At 42.7% G+C, this 14,724-nt stretch overlaps 1 protein-coding gene across 12 annotated transcripts in view; it reads left to right on the top strand.

The window, feature by feature from the left end:
• APC (APC regulator of WNT signaling pathway) overlaps positions 1 to 14,724 on the top strand; it is a 324,590-nt gene that overhangs the window by 84,731 nt on the left and 225,135 nt on the right. For 2 of the 12 annotated variants that reach the window (XM_085009316.1, XM_085009315.1), the window contains one exon: positions 3,350 to 3,491. The exons of 8 other annotated variants lie outside the window; for them this stretch is intronic. The gene's annotated coding sequence lies outside the window, so the exon portion shown is untranslated. Of the gene's footprint in view, positions 1 to 3,275; positions 3,492 to 14,724 lie in introns of all 12 variants that reach the window. 2 more of the 12 variants (XM_085009311.1, XM_085009314.1) reach the window with 1 other exon arrangement.

The following is a 14,724-nucleotide window of genomic DNA, read 5'->3' as shown; positions in this document are numbered from 1 at the left end:
TTGTGTTTACTGTTATTGTAAATGGGATTTTAAAATTAAAATTTTATGAGAGTTTCCATTGTGGTGAAGCGGAAACAAATCTGACTGGAATCCATGAGGATGAGAGTTTTATCCTTGGCCTCGCTCAGTGGGTTAAGGATCTGGTGCTGCCGTGAGCTGGGGTAGGTTGGAGACTCGGCTTGGATCCTGCGTTGCTGTGGCTGTGGTGTAGGCTGGCAGCTGCAGCTCTGATTCAAACCCTAGCCTGGGAACTTCCATATGCCACAAGAATAGCCCTAAAAAAACAAAAAACAAACAAACAAAAAAACCACCTAAAATTTTACCAAGTAGATGTTTGTATATAGAAAGCTATTAATTTTCTCATTACATTTGCTATACCTATTTTACTGAATTTCTTACTTTTCTCTAATGACACATCAATCTATTGTCATGGATTTTCTAAAGAATCAAATCTGCAAATCATTGTTATTTTACTCTAATTCTTTTTCTTTGAGTTAATTAATACTTATATAGGTCAGTGTCAACTTAGTGGGCATCTATGTCTCATTCCCATATTTTACAGGAATTATTCTTATATCTCACCTTTAAGTGTTATGCTGGCTTATTTTCACTTTATTTTTATAATTTTTAAATTGTAGTTGATTTACAGTGTTGTGTTAGTATCTAGTGTACAGCAAGGTGATTCACTTACATATATGCGTATGTATGTCTATGTGTATATTCCTTTTTTTTTTTATTTGTCTTTTTTTGCCTTTTCTAGGGCTGCTCCCTTGGCATATGGAGGTTCCCAGGCTAGGGGTCCAATCGGAGTTGTTTCCGCCAGCCTACACCAGAACCACAGCAGCGCAGGATCCGAGTCATGTCTGCAACCTACACCACAGCTCAAGGCAATGCTGGATCCTTAACCTACGGAGTAAGGCCAGGGACCAAACCGGCAACCTCATGGTTCCTAGTCAGATTTGTTAACCACTGCACCATGATGGGAACTCCTATGTGTATGTTCTTTTTCATATTCTTTCCATTATAGTTTATTACAAAATGTTAAATATAGTGCCCTGTGCTATAAGTAGGACCTTGTTTATTTTATACACAGTACTTTGCATGTGCCCATCTCAAACTCCTAATTTATCTCCCTGCCATTTTCCCCTTTGGTAACCAATAGTTTGCCTTCTATGTTTATATTTTGTAAATAAGTTCATCTCTGTCATATTTTAGATTTCACATATAAGTGATATCATGTGATATTTGTCTTTGTCTAACTTACTTCACTTACTATGATAATCTCTTGCTCCATCCATGTTGCTACAAAAAGTGTTATTTCTTTCCTTTTTAATGGCTGAGTAATATTCCATGGTGTATATGTACCACATCTTCTTTATCCATCCTTCTGTTGATGGACACTTAGGTTGCTTCCCTGTCTTGACTACTGTAAAGAGTGCTGCAGTGAACACTGGGGTGCACTTATCTTTTTGAATTAGCATCTTCTCTGGATATATACCTAGGAGTGAGATTGCTAGATCACCTGGATCTTTAAGGAACTTCCATACTGATTTCCATTGTGGCTACAGCAATTTACATTGATGCTAGCTTTTCATATATATCTTAAACATATTAAGAAAGTATTCCTATTTTATTAAGGACAGTTTAGAAAATAATGAGATATTTTTTAGGCACCTATGATGATGACTAAATAGTTTTACTCCTTTGAAAAACATGGAAAGTTATATTACTGGGTTTCCTAGTGTAGAACGAACTTCCCCTCCTAGAATGAAGTCTCTTCTCTAAAGCTCTCTTGGATTCTTTTTTTTTTTTTTTTTTTTTTTTTTTTGTCTTTTTGCTATTTCTTTGGGCCGCTCCCTTGGCATATGGAGGTTCCCAGGCTAGGGGTCTAATCAGAGCTGCAGCCACTGGCCTACGCCAGAGCCACAGCAACGCGGAATCCAAGCCACGTCTGCAACCTACACCACAGCTCACGGCAATGCCAGATCATTAACCCACTGAGCAAGGGCAGGGATCAAACCCGCAACCTTATGGTTCCTAGTCGGATTCATTAACCACTGCGCCACGACGGGAACTCCTCTCTTGGATTCTTGTTACAAACATTTCGTCTGGTGTGCTTATATTCATATATGGTTTATACCTCTATTGTTGTGATAGCTTTGATAGGTTTTATCATAAATAGTATCCTATATTTATAAAATAATTTAGAGGCTTTGCTTCTCTACACTCTTGAATGGTTTAAATAGCATGGGGATTGCCTCGTCTTTAAAGATTTGATTGCGTTAAATGCTTAAAATGATAAATTCCCATGGCTCTGTCCAAGTGTGGCCCCTAGTCTTCTCCAAGGACCAGTTCTCTCTCCTGAAGGAGAGTCCCTGTCCTTCTGGTCCCCCACCCCACCATATGGTCTTCCACACCATAGAACGTTCCCTGCCTCCTTGTACAAGAACAGCTTTTATCTCTTCTCCTTTAATGAAGTTCTTAATTGTGGTGACTAAAAACATGTGTCCTTCAAAGTGCCTCCCAAGTAGCCTATGCATCTTTGAAAGAACTAGAACCTTTCTGTACAACCTGGTGGCAGAGGTGTAAGTGCAGATTCATTTCAGTGAGTCTACCCCTTCCCTCCTGCTTAGGAGGAGCTCCAGACCCAGGGTTTTTCCTGCATTTTATTACCAGTCTTCAGGAGTTCCTGTTGTGGCTCAGCAGAAATGAATCTGACTAGTATCCCTGAGGATGCGGGTTTGATCCCTGGCCTTGCTCAGTGGGTTGGGAGTCCGGTGTTGCTGTGAGCTGTGGTGCAGGTCGCATACGTGGCTGGGATCCTGCATTGGTGTGGCTGTGGCATAGGCTGGCAACTCCAGCTCTGAATCAACCCCTAGCCTGAGAACTTCTATATTCCGCAGGTGTAGCCCTAAATAGAAAAAAAAAAAAAAAATTACTGCTCTTCAGCTTTTGTGAAAGCTTATGTACTAAGTATGGCTCTACCAGGCCAGCATATGGATGGCTCTTCTTTTACTTTGTCCAATTCTTATTCTCTTTCCTTCCGTTTCGCTCTCTTTTCTAGCCCTTTCATCCTGCTAAAGGCAGAAGTGTGCAGATTAGATTCTGAGACCAGGAGACATTCTGGTCTGTTTTATTTACCTTATGTTCTGGATTCCAGCTTTTCACCATTTTTATTGTAATAAAACCAAGACATAGTGTTTCATTGTCACCTCAAATGAATCACATTGGAAAGAAAACACAAATAATTTTTTTTTTCACTGTCCTTCACATAGAAAAAGCCGCTATTGCAATTGATTACATTTGAGCGGAAGAGATCTTTTGCACAAAGTATCCATTTCCTCATCAGGATGCTCTCAAGATAACAGGCAAACCCAGGAGGTTCCTTGACCCCATGGATATTTGTGATGTGAGGTCCAGAAGAAGAAATCTCCAGGGCTTGACCGCATGCATGTCAACAGTGGGCACCTGGAAAATCCAGTGCCCCCAAGGTGAGAACCAGAGTTGCCCTTCCCTTGAGGTCTTATCAGAAGGAAGAACGTACATGGCTTTACTGGGCTTGATCCTTTCCAGATCAGGCAAAACTGGGTCACCCATTTTCTGGGATCTTGGTGCCTAACTCTGTGCTTCTGAAGTCCATCGACCGATGAGTTCAGGGCAATATTACAACCAAAGAAAGAATTTCGCTGATGACAGAAACATGGTTCCCCAGGAATAAACACAAGCAGGTGGTTGAGCAGCAGGTTCTTAAATACTATGCCACTATGAGAGAGGGAAAAGAGAAGCTGCAATCTTTGCACTTGCAAAAATATCCTGCCTTTAATAACAACTTTTCACTGTAAATGCAAATGATATGTTAAACTCGGTGGGGGAATGGCAGGCTATGGCCACCATTATTTGGTAGGACAATTAAACAGTGTTAGCAGGAGCCCTGCTGGGCACTTGTGTGGTACTTAACACTTTGAAAGGTCCTGACAGGCAGCAATTCATTGTAAGGCTTTTCACGTGCTTTCTCTGGCCTGACAGTGCTTTAGAAGCATGTAAATAACTCTTTTTCCACGCAAATACCTTAACACAGTCGCTAGCTTGGTTTATATCTTCAACTGACAGGTTTTAAAGGTGCTATAACCATGGAGGAAGTCAAATTACAGACTGGTTAGCCACCTAGTCCTCAGCTTGGGATCTAACCTTAGTTATGGAGAATAATATTAATTTCTCTTCCTGGTTTTCACTTTTCTGTGCCAACATACCCCCTTAACAAACTCCAGAGAACACAGAATTGTCATCAGATTTTTTTTCCCGAAATACGCATGTGCCAATTTGTCAATAAAAAACAAAAACAAAAAAAACTTCATGGGCCAAAAAATTTTTCATCTATGCCCCCTTCCCCACAGAATCTACCATCCATACAACCGACCAAATATATGAAAGCAGTCTATCCTATAAATGACCTGTTGTACATTTTTCTTGGCCCAAGGCATATATTTCTTTTGAGGATAATACTTCAAGCTGCCTTGGATTATTTTTCATAGTTCATTGTGGTCTTCTTTGTGTAGGTTGTGACAAAGATTCTTCACCTGACCAAACTTTAGTCAGACTCCTGAGCTTTCTCCTTAGGCCCATCCTGCACCTCCTTGTCAAATCTAGTTGTAGCCTGAACCTGCTAAGTCAGTTTAACAGGAGCCCCTCCTCCACCATATCTCATCACCTTCCATATCTAATCTGGTTCCTCATCCTCCGCTATCCTCTGGGGGCTGTCTGACCACCCTGGCCTGTCTTCAGCAAAGATCCAGTTAGGTCAGTTTAAACAGAATCCCCTTTGCCCCTAGTGTTTCTCCTTAGTAATTTTCCATCCAGTCATGCCCACTCTCTTCGTTGGCTGTAAATTCCCACTTGCCCATGATGTGTTTGGAACTGAGCCCAGGTCTATACTGAGGTCTCTTTCCTCCCTCTTGAAATAGTCCTGAATATAATGTTTTTTTTTTTTTTTTTTAACCACTTCATCCACTGTTCAGCTCTGATTTTTCTTTGACAACTAAGCAACTACCATCATATATTTTTTGTCCATTTCTAGGAATATTGCTCTAACTAAAAATTGAAGAAATAGACTTTCTTTTTTTTAATTTTATTTTTCTGTTTAGGGCTGCACCTGTGGCATAGGGAAGTTCTCAGGCTAGTGGTCTAATCAGAGCTGCAACTGCCAGCCTACACCACAGCCACAGCCACAAATCTGAGCCACATCTGCGACCTATGCTGCAGCATGTGACAATACAGGATCTTTAACCCACTGAGTGAGGCCAGGGATCGAACCTGCATCCTCATGGATACTAGTCAGAGTCTTAACCTGCTGAGCCACAATACACTTTAATTCAGCATTAGTTTGCTACATACAAAGCATGTGCTTGGCACAAGAATACCGCGATGAATAAAATGTGATACCTGCCTTTTAAAGATTTCACAGGCTTATCTGAGTAAGGAAAAATGTATATGTGGAATAAAGTATAAATGGGGTTTAAAGTAGAAGTGTAGCATGGATAGACAGATGATAGATACAAAGTTTGGAGATACAAAGGAAACAGTTCATACACTTGAGATCATGAAGTGATCGGAGTAAGCTAGAATGAGGAGATGGCATTTTAACTTAACTATGAAGGTTAAGAAAGCAGTCACCAGTTAGATAAGGAGAAGGTGATTCTAGGCAGAGGGGAGAGTTCCACAAAATCAAAAACGGAGAAATAAGAAGACACATGGCACTGCCCCCAACACTCCTGGAGGCCAAGGACATGAGGACGGTATGAAGTCAATGCTCAGCCTGGGCTGAAGGCACCAATGCACATATGAAGGAGGGAATCCAGGCAGGAAATTGAAGCCATTGATCTCAAAATTGGGACCGTCCTGAAAGGCTAAAGTGTGACGTCTGGCAGAAGGCAATGGCTGGATGAGGGAGTTTGTAAAGGAGAATAACTACATTTCTCACTGGGATGAAGCTTTTGACTCTGGGGAAACTTTGAGCAGAAAAACATCAGAACTGGAGGGGACATTAGAGAACGTCTAATTCAGTCCCAAGAGGTTCCAGCAGTGGACTCAAGGTCCAGATTCTGTGTCCTGCAGTGGTCCCCCCAGCAGTCAATTGACTTATCACAGCCAAGGCTTCCAATCATGCTGAAGGAGGGAAGAAAGACAGGAAAGAGAAAAAGAGGTTATATAGAAAGAAAAGCAGGCAGGCAGACTGGCTGGCTGGCCTGTGGACCCTGACTTGAGATTTGGCCAGCATTTGGTTTATTTTTCAGCATCTTGCTGGAAGGGAAACCCCCCTAAGCACAGTTCCCATCAGAGCAAAGGAATGGCTTTTCACAGCCTACTACACAGAAACAAGCCTGCCTTCAGTCCCTCTTGGGGAGGAAGGGCTTTTGTGGTACCTCAGCAGTGTTGTTGGTCCTTTTTCCCCCCACTTCACCAGGGCAATTGCTTGCAAGTTTCCAACCCAGCCCTTCAAACCCTTACAGGAAATTCCTAGAGACTAATTAGTCTGGCTACAAAGTCCTTGGCAGCTCAGCTCTGAAGCCTTCCTTTGAATTCTAAAGAAACCAGCAGGGGCACCTGGGCCTCTGCTCCTGGGCTTTCCCCAGCCTTGACCCAGAGACTTGGGGGGACGGGTTTCCCAAGTGGAACAAAATTGACCCTTGATTTCTTTGCCCTATCTTGTTCCTACACCAGGTGTCCTGAATTAAATATTCTCCCTACACAAGAGGGGTTTTTAACACAGTGATTCTTAAGTGTTAGCATGCATCAGAAGTACCAGGAAGGTTTGCCAAAGAGCAAAATGCTGGTCCTCATCCCCAGTTTCTGATTCAGTAGGTTCAAGACGGAGCTTGAATTTGCATTTCCAGCAAGTTCCCAGATGATGCTAATGGTTGTGCCATGGCCCACCCTTTGAGAATAATTAAATCAGGAATCAGATCTTTCATTTGTTTTTTCCTGCAAACAAGTTTATTTTCTACCCACCTATAGCTCAAAATTGCCCTCTGTCCTCCTTGGAAATCAAATCACTTCATTGATTAATTACTGCTCAATCTACTTCTTGCTACAATAGTTTTGTTCCTGGCATCCAGAGACATTCCTAATTTTATTTCCTGCCCTTCTTATCTAATACCAGAATTTTATTTATAACCTTCAGGCCCAAATACATGTATAATAGAAACAACAAAACAAAGAACAATGTTCTTTGCTAAGAAAAAGATTCTTCAAGTGAAAGCTTAGGCAACCTTTAGATTAAAAAATGGGTTTTTTTTTTGCATGTGGAGTGATGGTAAATTTCCTTCCTGCATTCTAATAGACTTTTTTTTAGTGAGGAAATGTTTCTCTGGAGAAGGTGAGAATTGGTGCCAGGATTAATTAAGGAATAAAGTTGAGTGTATCTTTTCCTCTGATGAATAGTCTATTCCATGTGGCCTTGCTTGCTCAAGTGATGCCAGACAAGGTATAGTGTGAGTTTGTCTGCTTATGCCCTGAACCCTCCTGCAGCAGATGCCAGGTCAAGACCCCTCCGCTGGCAGAGGAGTTGGGTCAATCCACAAATTCCCACTTGTAGTGATTTTTCACATGTTGGGCTACATCTGAAAAGGAAAGAAAGCTCCACGGGCAGTGTTTCCAAGCTCACGAGAAGACACAATTAGAAGGCAGTTTTGGGAGTTTCCACAGTGACTCAGCATAGTTAAGAACTCAGCATAGTGTCCTTGAATGTAGGTTTGATCCCTTCACTTAGTGGGTTAAGAATCCTGCGTTGTAGGTCACAGATGAGGCTCAAAGCTGGGGTTGCTGTGGCTGTAGTGCAGACCCAATTCCACCCCTAGCCTGGGAACTTCTATATGCAAGTGCAGCCCTAAAAAAAAAAAGAGAGAGAGAGAGCAGTTTTGTAGGGGGTCACTTGGGGGTCCCCAGATTCATGGCCTGGGATAGGGATAGAGGGGGAGGGTACTAGGTAGCAAGAGCTACAGTTATTTGCAGGTGACATGGAGCTGGGGGTAGGGCAGCAGAGCAGGAGCTAAAGAGTTGTGAAATGTGGATTGAACATGGTAGAGAATATCTCAAGAAAGAAATGACAGAGGGCTGTGCAGAGTTGTGATGTGTAGCCAAAAATTTCGGGAAGAGGCTGTTCAAACCACTAAGGTGTGAGGTAGAAGATGAGAGCGATGTTGTCAGCCAACAGAGAAGGTGCCTTGGGAGCCTTGTTAGGTTACCACCCTGGGTGCAACTTATTCAATGGCAAGAGTTCACCTAAACCTTGAGCGTTCTTTAGGATTCTTTGTTGTGCTGGACCAGCTAACAGCACTACCACTTGCTTACAAACTGTACTACCCCTCCTCTCTTTATAAGATGCTTGGTGCTGGGCTTCACAAAAAAAATGACCACAATAAAATCATGTAAGGGAAGAAGTGAAAAGTCAAACATTTTCCAACTCTGAAATCAGTATTTCATTAGACAGTCTCCATCTTTTATTTGTGTCATTTGATCTCTTTGCCAAGCATTGCCTCATACCTAACTCTTGTCTGTTTCTTACCCCTTTCTTTCTTTTTTTTTTTTTTTTGTCCTTTTGCTGTTTCTTGGGCCACTCCTGCGGCATATGGAAGTTCCCAAGCTAGGGGTCGAATTGGAGCTGTAGCTGCCGGCCTACACCACAGTCACAGCAACATGGGATCCAAGCCACATCTGCAACCTATACCACAGCTCACGGCAACACCTGATCCTTAACCCAATGAGCAAGGCCAGGGATCGAACCTGTAACCTCATGGTTCCTAGTTGGATTCGTTAACCACTGCACCATGACGGGAACTCCTCTTACCCCTTTCTTGTAGAAATCCAGACTTTGGCCTAGAAGCCAAGTTCTAAGGGCAGGAACTCTGATTGCTTTGTTCACAGCCATTTCCTCAACACCTGGTGCCTGCTTGACATGGTAGGTGCTCAATAAATGTTTGATGAATGAATAGAGAGAGAGGGGTGCAGGGCAGACTGGAGAAAAGGGAAAAAATGTTTCTGAACAGTGAGTCTGGCCCCAAATCCCTTTAACTAGTGCCATCATTTTGAATGATGCACTTTAAATTCTCATAAGTACGCCTTGCTCATCTGAAAAATTGGGGTAATTAGGCCTGACTTGTAGGAGTGATGTGGAGATTAGAGAAACGCATGTAAAATACTCACCTCTGCATCTGAGGCACAGTAGGAGGAACTCAGTTAATTATAATCATTATTGTTATCATTGGATTGCTTATTCCATGTATTCAGTTGCTCGGCTCTTCTTTTGACAATAGCCAAGGACATCTTAAGAAAATCAAGCCTATGTTAATCCATGTAGTTTGCAATTTGGTGTTTTTTGACTGAGCAAAATATTCTCTTGTTCTTATTCTCCCTTTTCTCACTTGAAAAGATGCCCAGGGGTGAAGAACTAGCCACATATAGATTGGACAGCAATTTCCAACCAGTGCACAAAAACTCTGATAATAAATTTAGCACACAAGTCAATTGCTCATTGGATTTCCCAGCAGACTGTTGGCCTTGTGTATCAAGAGGATTATGCTCTGTCTACTCTCTCTGGCTGTATTGCGGTGGGGATTACTGATTTGACATGTATTAAGTACTGTGAGCTGCAGGGAGGAAAAGGTGTCATAGGAACACAAAGAATTATTAAATGCCAAACACATTGCTTCAATTCAATGGCAGGTGAGAGGCTTTACTAAACAAAAAAGAAGCATGAGGAAATAGTAAATCATGATTTCCACAAACAATTCAGCTCCCTCATGGTTTTCTCTGCATGTGTGAATTAATATACAAAAATAGGAAATCTAAAATTTATGAATTTGCTCCTGGTTAAACTTTAAATATCTCAAAGCTCATTAGTTGTTTGGTTCCTAAGTTCTTTTTTTTTTTTGCCTTTTTCTAGGGCTGCTTCCTGCGGCATATGGAGGTTCCCTGGCTAGGGGTCTAACTGGAGCTGTAGCCGCCGGCCTATGCCAGAGCCACAGCAACACAGGATCTGAGCTGCGTCTTCGACCTACACCACAGATCACAGCAATGCCGGATCCCACTGAGTTAGGCCAGGATCGAACCCGAAACCTCATGGTTCCTAGTCAGATTCCTTAACCACTGAGCCACGACAGGAACTCCCTAGTTTTCCTAAGTTCTAATGAAAACACTTCATACCTGTATTGGATCCTCACAGCACAAAGTCAAGATTCATAAATGTGATTGCATTTGTGACCAAGGCAAATGCCTTAATTAAACAAGTAATTAGCCTTGAGGAAAGAAATGAACACGAAGGTCCAGTTAGTGAATCTGTTAACTGTTCCTTGGAGTGACACAGCCAGTAGCCATTCCATATGCAGTTAGTGACTTTGATCTTGGGAATACATATGATCTTCTGAAATGCACAGTGGCCAAAGTAAAAACACTAAGCAAAAGTAATGAACTTGAATACAATGTAGCAGAATAACCATTGGACTGGGAGCCAGGAAACCTGGGTTTTAACTCAGGCTTCCACTCATAAACTATTTGATTTAGGATAAAATCCCTTAACCTTCCTAGGCCTCAGCTTCCTTGATTATTAATTATGGAAGCTGGACAACATGAGATTTCTTAAGTGCCTGCCAAGGCTGACATTTTTCAAGCCCGTGCTGAGGAATTCCTCCCTTTCAATTCTTATTTTGGAAGCCACTGGCTTCCTAGCACCATGCCTGTCAAATAGCATCGCTGCCAACAACGTGTAAGGTAGGTCTGTCAGTGCAAGCGAGAGGCTTCTGCCTGATCTAGTTTTGTTTACAGTGGCTGCATTTCAGCACATCCTCTGTGCTTTCAGCAGGAAGCAGCCAGGCAGCAAAATTGTTCTAGCATAAAACAAATCCAGCTGCAGGCCATCTTCAAAATGCTCCCTGTGTGTTTTTCAATTTAGCCTACTATTAAAATTTTAAAGCACAATTTAGAGCTACGGTGTGCAGTCTTCTGTTACAAAACGAATCCAGGTTTCTCATTACTGGATTTGGGGTGGCAGGGGAAGCTGGGAGGGGAGGGGGCATGTTCGGAGAGAGGAGATAGTGTAGAATGTGGAGCGTGATTTGCCTTGGATTCCTCCTGGGCCAGCACACTCATCACCTGTGTCTCATTCAAGGGCTTGAGATCCCTCCCCCCACAACCAGCCGGTTCAGAGCTGCAGGTGAAGTGCTGATGGAAGGAGGGGATTGGAGTAGGGCCGGCCTAACCTACAGGCGCTGTGGGTGGTTTGGGTGAGATGTAGCATTGGAGAAGCTATGGATCTGGATTGGTAGGAGGAGCTGAAGCAGTGGACAGGGAGGAAATCTGAGCAGGAGGAGCAAAGCCACAAGGCATGGAGGGAGGAGGAGCCCAGTATGTTTGAACAATGCCACTAGTTCTAGAGGCTTTGCATTTAATGAAGAAAAAAGCAAGAAATGAGATGGAAAGGTAGGCTGTGGCCAGTCATGTAAAGCCTTCTAGGGCTGTGTTGTGCTACCCAGACCTGCCCTCCAGCACTGAAGGACTCATTCCATAGCTGCTACCTACCCAAGGTAACACCCCCAAGCCCGGGGCCATCCCACCCAATAACTTGTCGATGTCAGGTGGTTGGGGAGAGCTGAAAGGCTCTAAGAACACTTCCAAGTCCATTTCCTACATGCTAACCTGCAAGACAGAGTCTGCTTCTCCAGGAGCCCAAGCCTTAGCACCCTGCTAGAGAGAGGAGACACCTGTTGGCAATTGTGAGACACCAAAAGGTTGTAAGTGGGGGTCAGTCCTGATCATATGCAATTTTATTATTTTTTTTTTGTCTTTTTGTCTTTTTGTTGTTGTTGTTGTTGTTGTTGCTATTTCTTGGGCCGCTCCCTTGGCATATGAAGGTTCCCAGGCTAGGGGTTGAATCGGAGCTGTAGCCACCGGCCTACGCCAGAGCCACAGCAACTCGGCATCCGAGCCGCGTCTGCAACCTACACCACAGCTCACGGCAACGCCGGATCGTTAACCCACTGAGCAAGGGCAGGGACCGAACCTGCAACCTCATGGTTCCTAGTCAGATTCGTTAACCACTGCGCCACGACGGGAACTCCCTGATCATATGCAATTTTAAAAGATTACTCAATTTTAAGAGATTTCTCCTGCCAATCCAGGGTGAATTGAAGTGGCAAACACAGAGGAAGCATGTCACATGGAATACAACTTTGATGTGATGTAGCCTCCAAATACACAACCAGGGGAGCTCTCCCACAGAGCTCACCCTCCTGATAGAAAAGCTCAGGGTGCAAATGAAAATGCTAACACCGCACAGTTCACTATGTCAGTCCAAAACACATGGTGAGAAGCAAAGGGAAAGAAAGACTGTTAGCAGAGTCAGGCTAGGTGGCAAGCAGGTGAAAGGACCAGGCTGGTTGGGTCGAGTTCATACTCATACGTCCTCCTCAACCTCCGCTCCCCACCACTGCTGCCTCCACTGAGAGTGGTTAGGAGGACCAGAGGTTAGAGCAAGGAGCCTACGGAGGGAAGGTACTTGATGCCAAAGACATACTTGTTCAGTTGAAAGGGAAGAGGGCAACTACAGAGGCCACAGTTGCGGCTTTCCAAAGAGCATGCCAGTTTTATCTGCAGTCCAGAGGCAGAGCCCCCGTGGGGCCAGGAGGGCGTCATCATCATACTGGGTGTCACCACTGGGTGACTGATTAGAGGAAATGTATCCCTCTCACCCCAGTGAAAGCAGAGTCATCTCTTTCTCTCTATAAGCAAGTCTCGTTTGTTACATCATATTTTCTGTTTATGTATCCTTTGCACGTCCTGTAGGTTAATAACTTACTATCTCTTTTAACACATGCTACTTGTTTAATCATACTCTACTTTTTTAAAGTGAAGTATAGTTGACTTAAAATGCCGTGTTAGTTTCAGGTGTACAGCACAGTGATTCAACAGTGATTTCTTTTTCAGATTCTTTTCCCTAATAGGATACTACAAAACATTGTGTATAGTTCCTATGCTACATACGAGGTCTTTGTTGGTTATCTATTTTATATATAGTAGTGTGTGTTAATTGCAAACTCCTAATTTATCCCTCCCTTTCCCCTTTGGTAACCACAAGTTTGTTTTCTATGTCTGTGGCTCGATTATTGTTTTGTAAATAAGTTCATTTGTATTTTTTTTTAAGAGCCCACATGTAAGCGCTATTATGTGATATTTGTCTTTCTCTTTATGGCTTACTTAGTGTGATAATCTCTCAGTGGATCCCTGTTGCTGCAAATGGCATTATTTCATTAATTTTTATGGCTGAGTAATATTCCATGGTATGTATATGTGTGTGTGTGTGTGTGTGTGTGTGTATACACCATAGGGGTGTGTGTGTGTGTGTGTGTGTGTATACACCATATCTTCTTTTTCCATTCATAATCATTCTCTATTCTTAAATATCCTGTGAGTTTTGCCTATATTTCAAAAGCTCTTCAGTTACTTACTATCAGTACTTCACATTTCTTAAGACTTACATGCATCCAGTTTGGTTGGGGTTTTTTTGTCTTTGGGGGATTTTTTTTTTTTTTTGGTCTTCTATAGAAAAACAATATTCTCAAATACTACAGCAAATGCACATTACAAATAAAGGCCATTTAGAGGGTTTTGTCCAAGTGGAGGCTGTAGATAATGTGGTTTTGACTTAGAGAAGTGACTTAGGAGATTCAAGAACACTTCCCTGAGGTGAAGTGAGCAGGAATGATGATTGATTGGGTGGTGTAGGTACATATAATGGATAAACACTGTTGGCTGGCTGACTCATCATCCATTCCATCCCCTTACTCTCTCCTAGTACAGAGGCTAGAAAACCTGTGTACTTATTAGCAGCCTCTCTTGTACCTACGGGTGGCCATAGGTTACAGTTCCAGGCAGTGAGCTATATATACGTGGAAGTCTGATCAGGAGTTCAGTGTTGGTTGCTTCTCTTAATAACAAAAAGGACAGAAAATAGCTGGAGCTATCCCTCCCATCATCTTCCTGTCTTAAACAAAGAAACTGATGCTAGGATCTCTAACAACCATTGTGTTACTTACCATGATGTGAGAAGTCACAAGGCTAAGAATGGCCAAATGGAAATAGAGGAAGAGCTTGGGACCTGACATTTTTGAGCTGTTTCTTGAGCCCTGAACTGCCAGCCTTCAGACCTATTTTTCTGGTTGAAAAATGAACCCTATTGTTAAACCACTGCAAGGTGGATTCTCTTCTACTACTAGCCAAACACATCCTAGGTTCTGGCCACTTGATTAAGTTATCCTGCCTCCTGAGGCCAGAACTTCATGTAAAAGCATTGCAAAATACAGCCTTTACTTTAGGTGACCATGAACCCAACTGAAAATTGGAAGATCTCTTCCTAACATAACGTTACAACCAGCAGTATTTTCCATAGGAGGATCCAACTCACTGGTACTCAGCTAAGCAGTTTCCCATCCTCTCTTGTTCTCTAGCATCCTACATTTGCAGACGATTTCAGACTGATTAAACTAGAATCTTGGAGGTGGCAAGTCCAAGATCAACATTTTTAAAAGCTCCTTGAGTGATTCTAATGAATAGCCAGGGTTGAGAACCTCTGCTTTTAATGAATACATCTGTTTAGGGATAAGAATATTGCCACTGCCTCCTCCTAAACTCTGTGTACTGCTGATCTTAGGTATCTGGATCTCTGCGCAAAAGTGGGAA

This window comes from Sus scrofa, chromosome 2 (assembly GCF_054392235.1).
Source record: "Sus scrofa isolate SSC_HxYL_T2T_F1_AM1 chromosome 2, Sscrofa_HxYL_maternal_Yorkshire_Landrace_v2.0, whole genome shotgun sequence".
NCBI classification, from domain to species: Eukaryota; Metazoa; Chordata; class Mammalia; order Artiodactyla; family Suidae; genus Sus; species Sus scrofa.
Note: the sequence above shows the minus strand (reverse complement) of the source record. Positions and strands in the feature narration are given on the sequence as shown.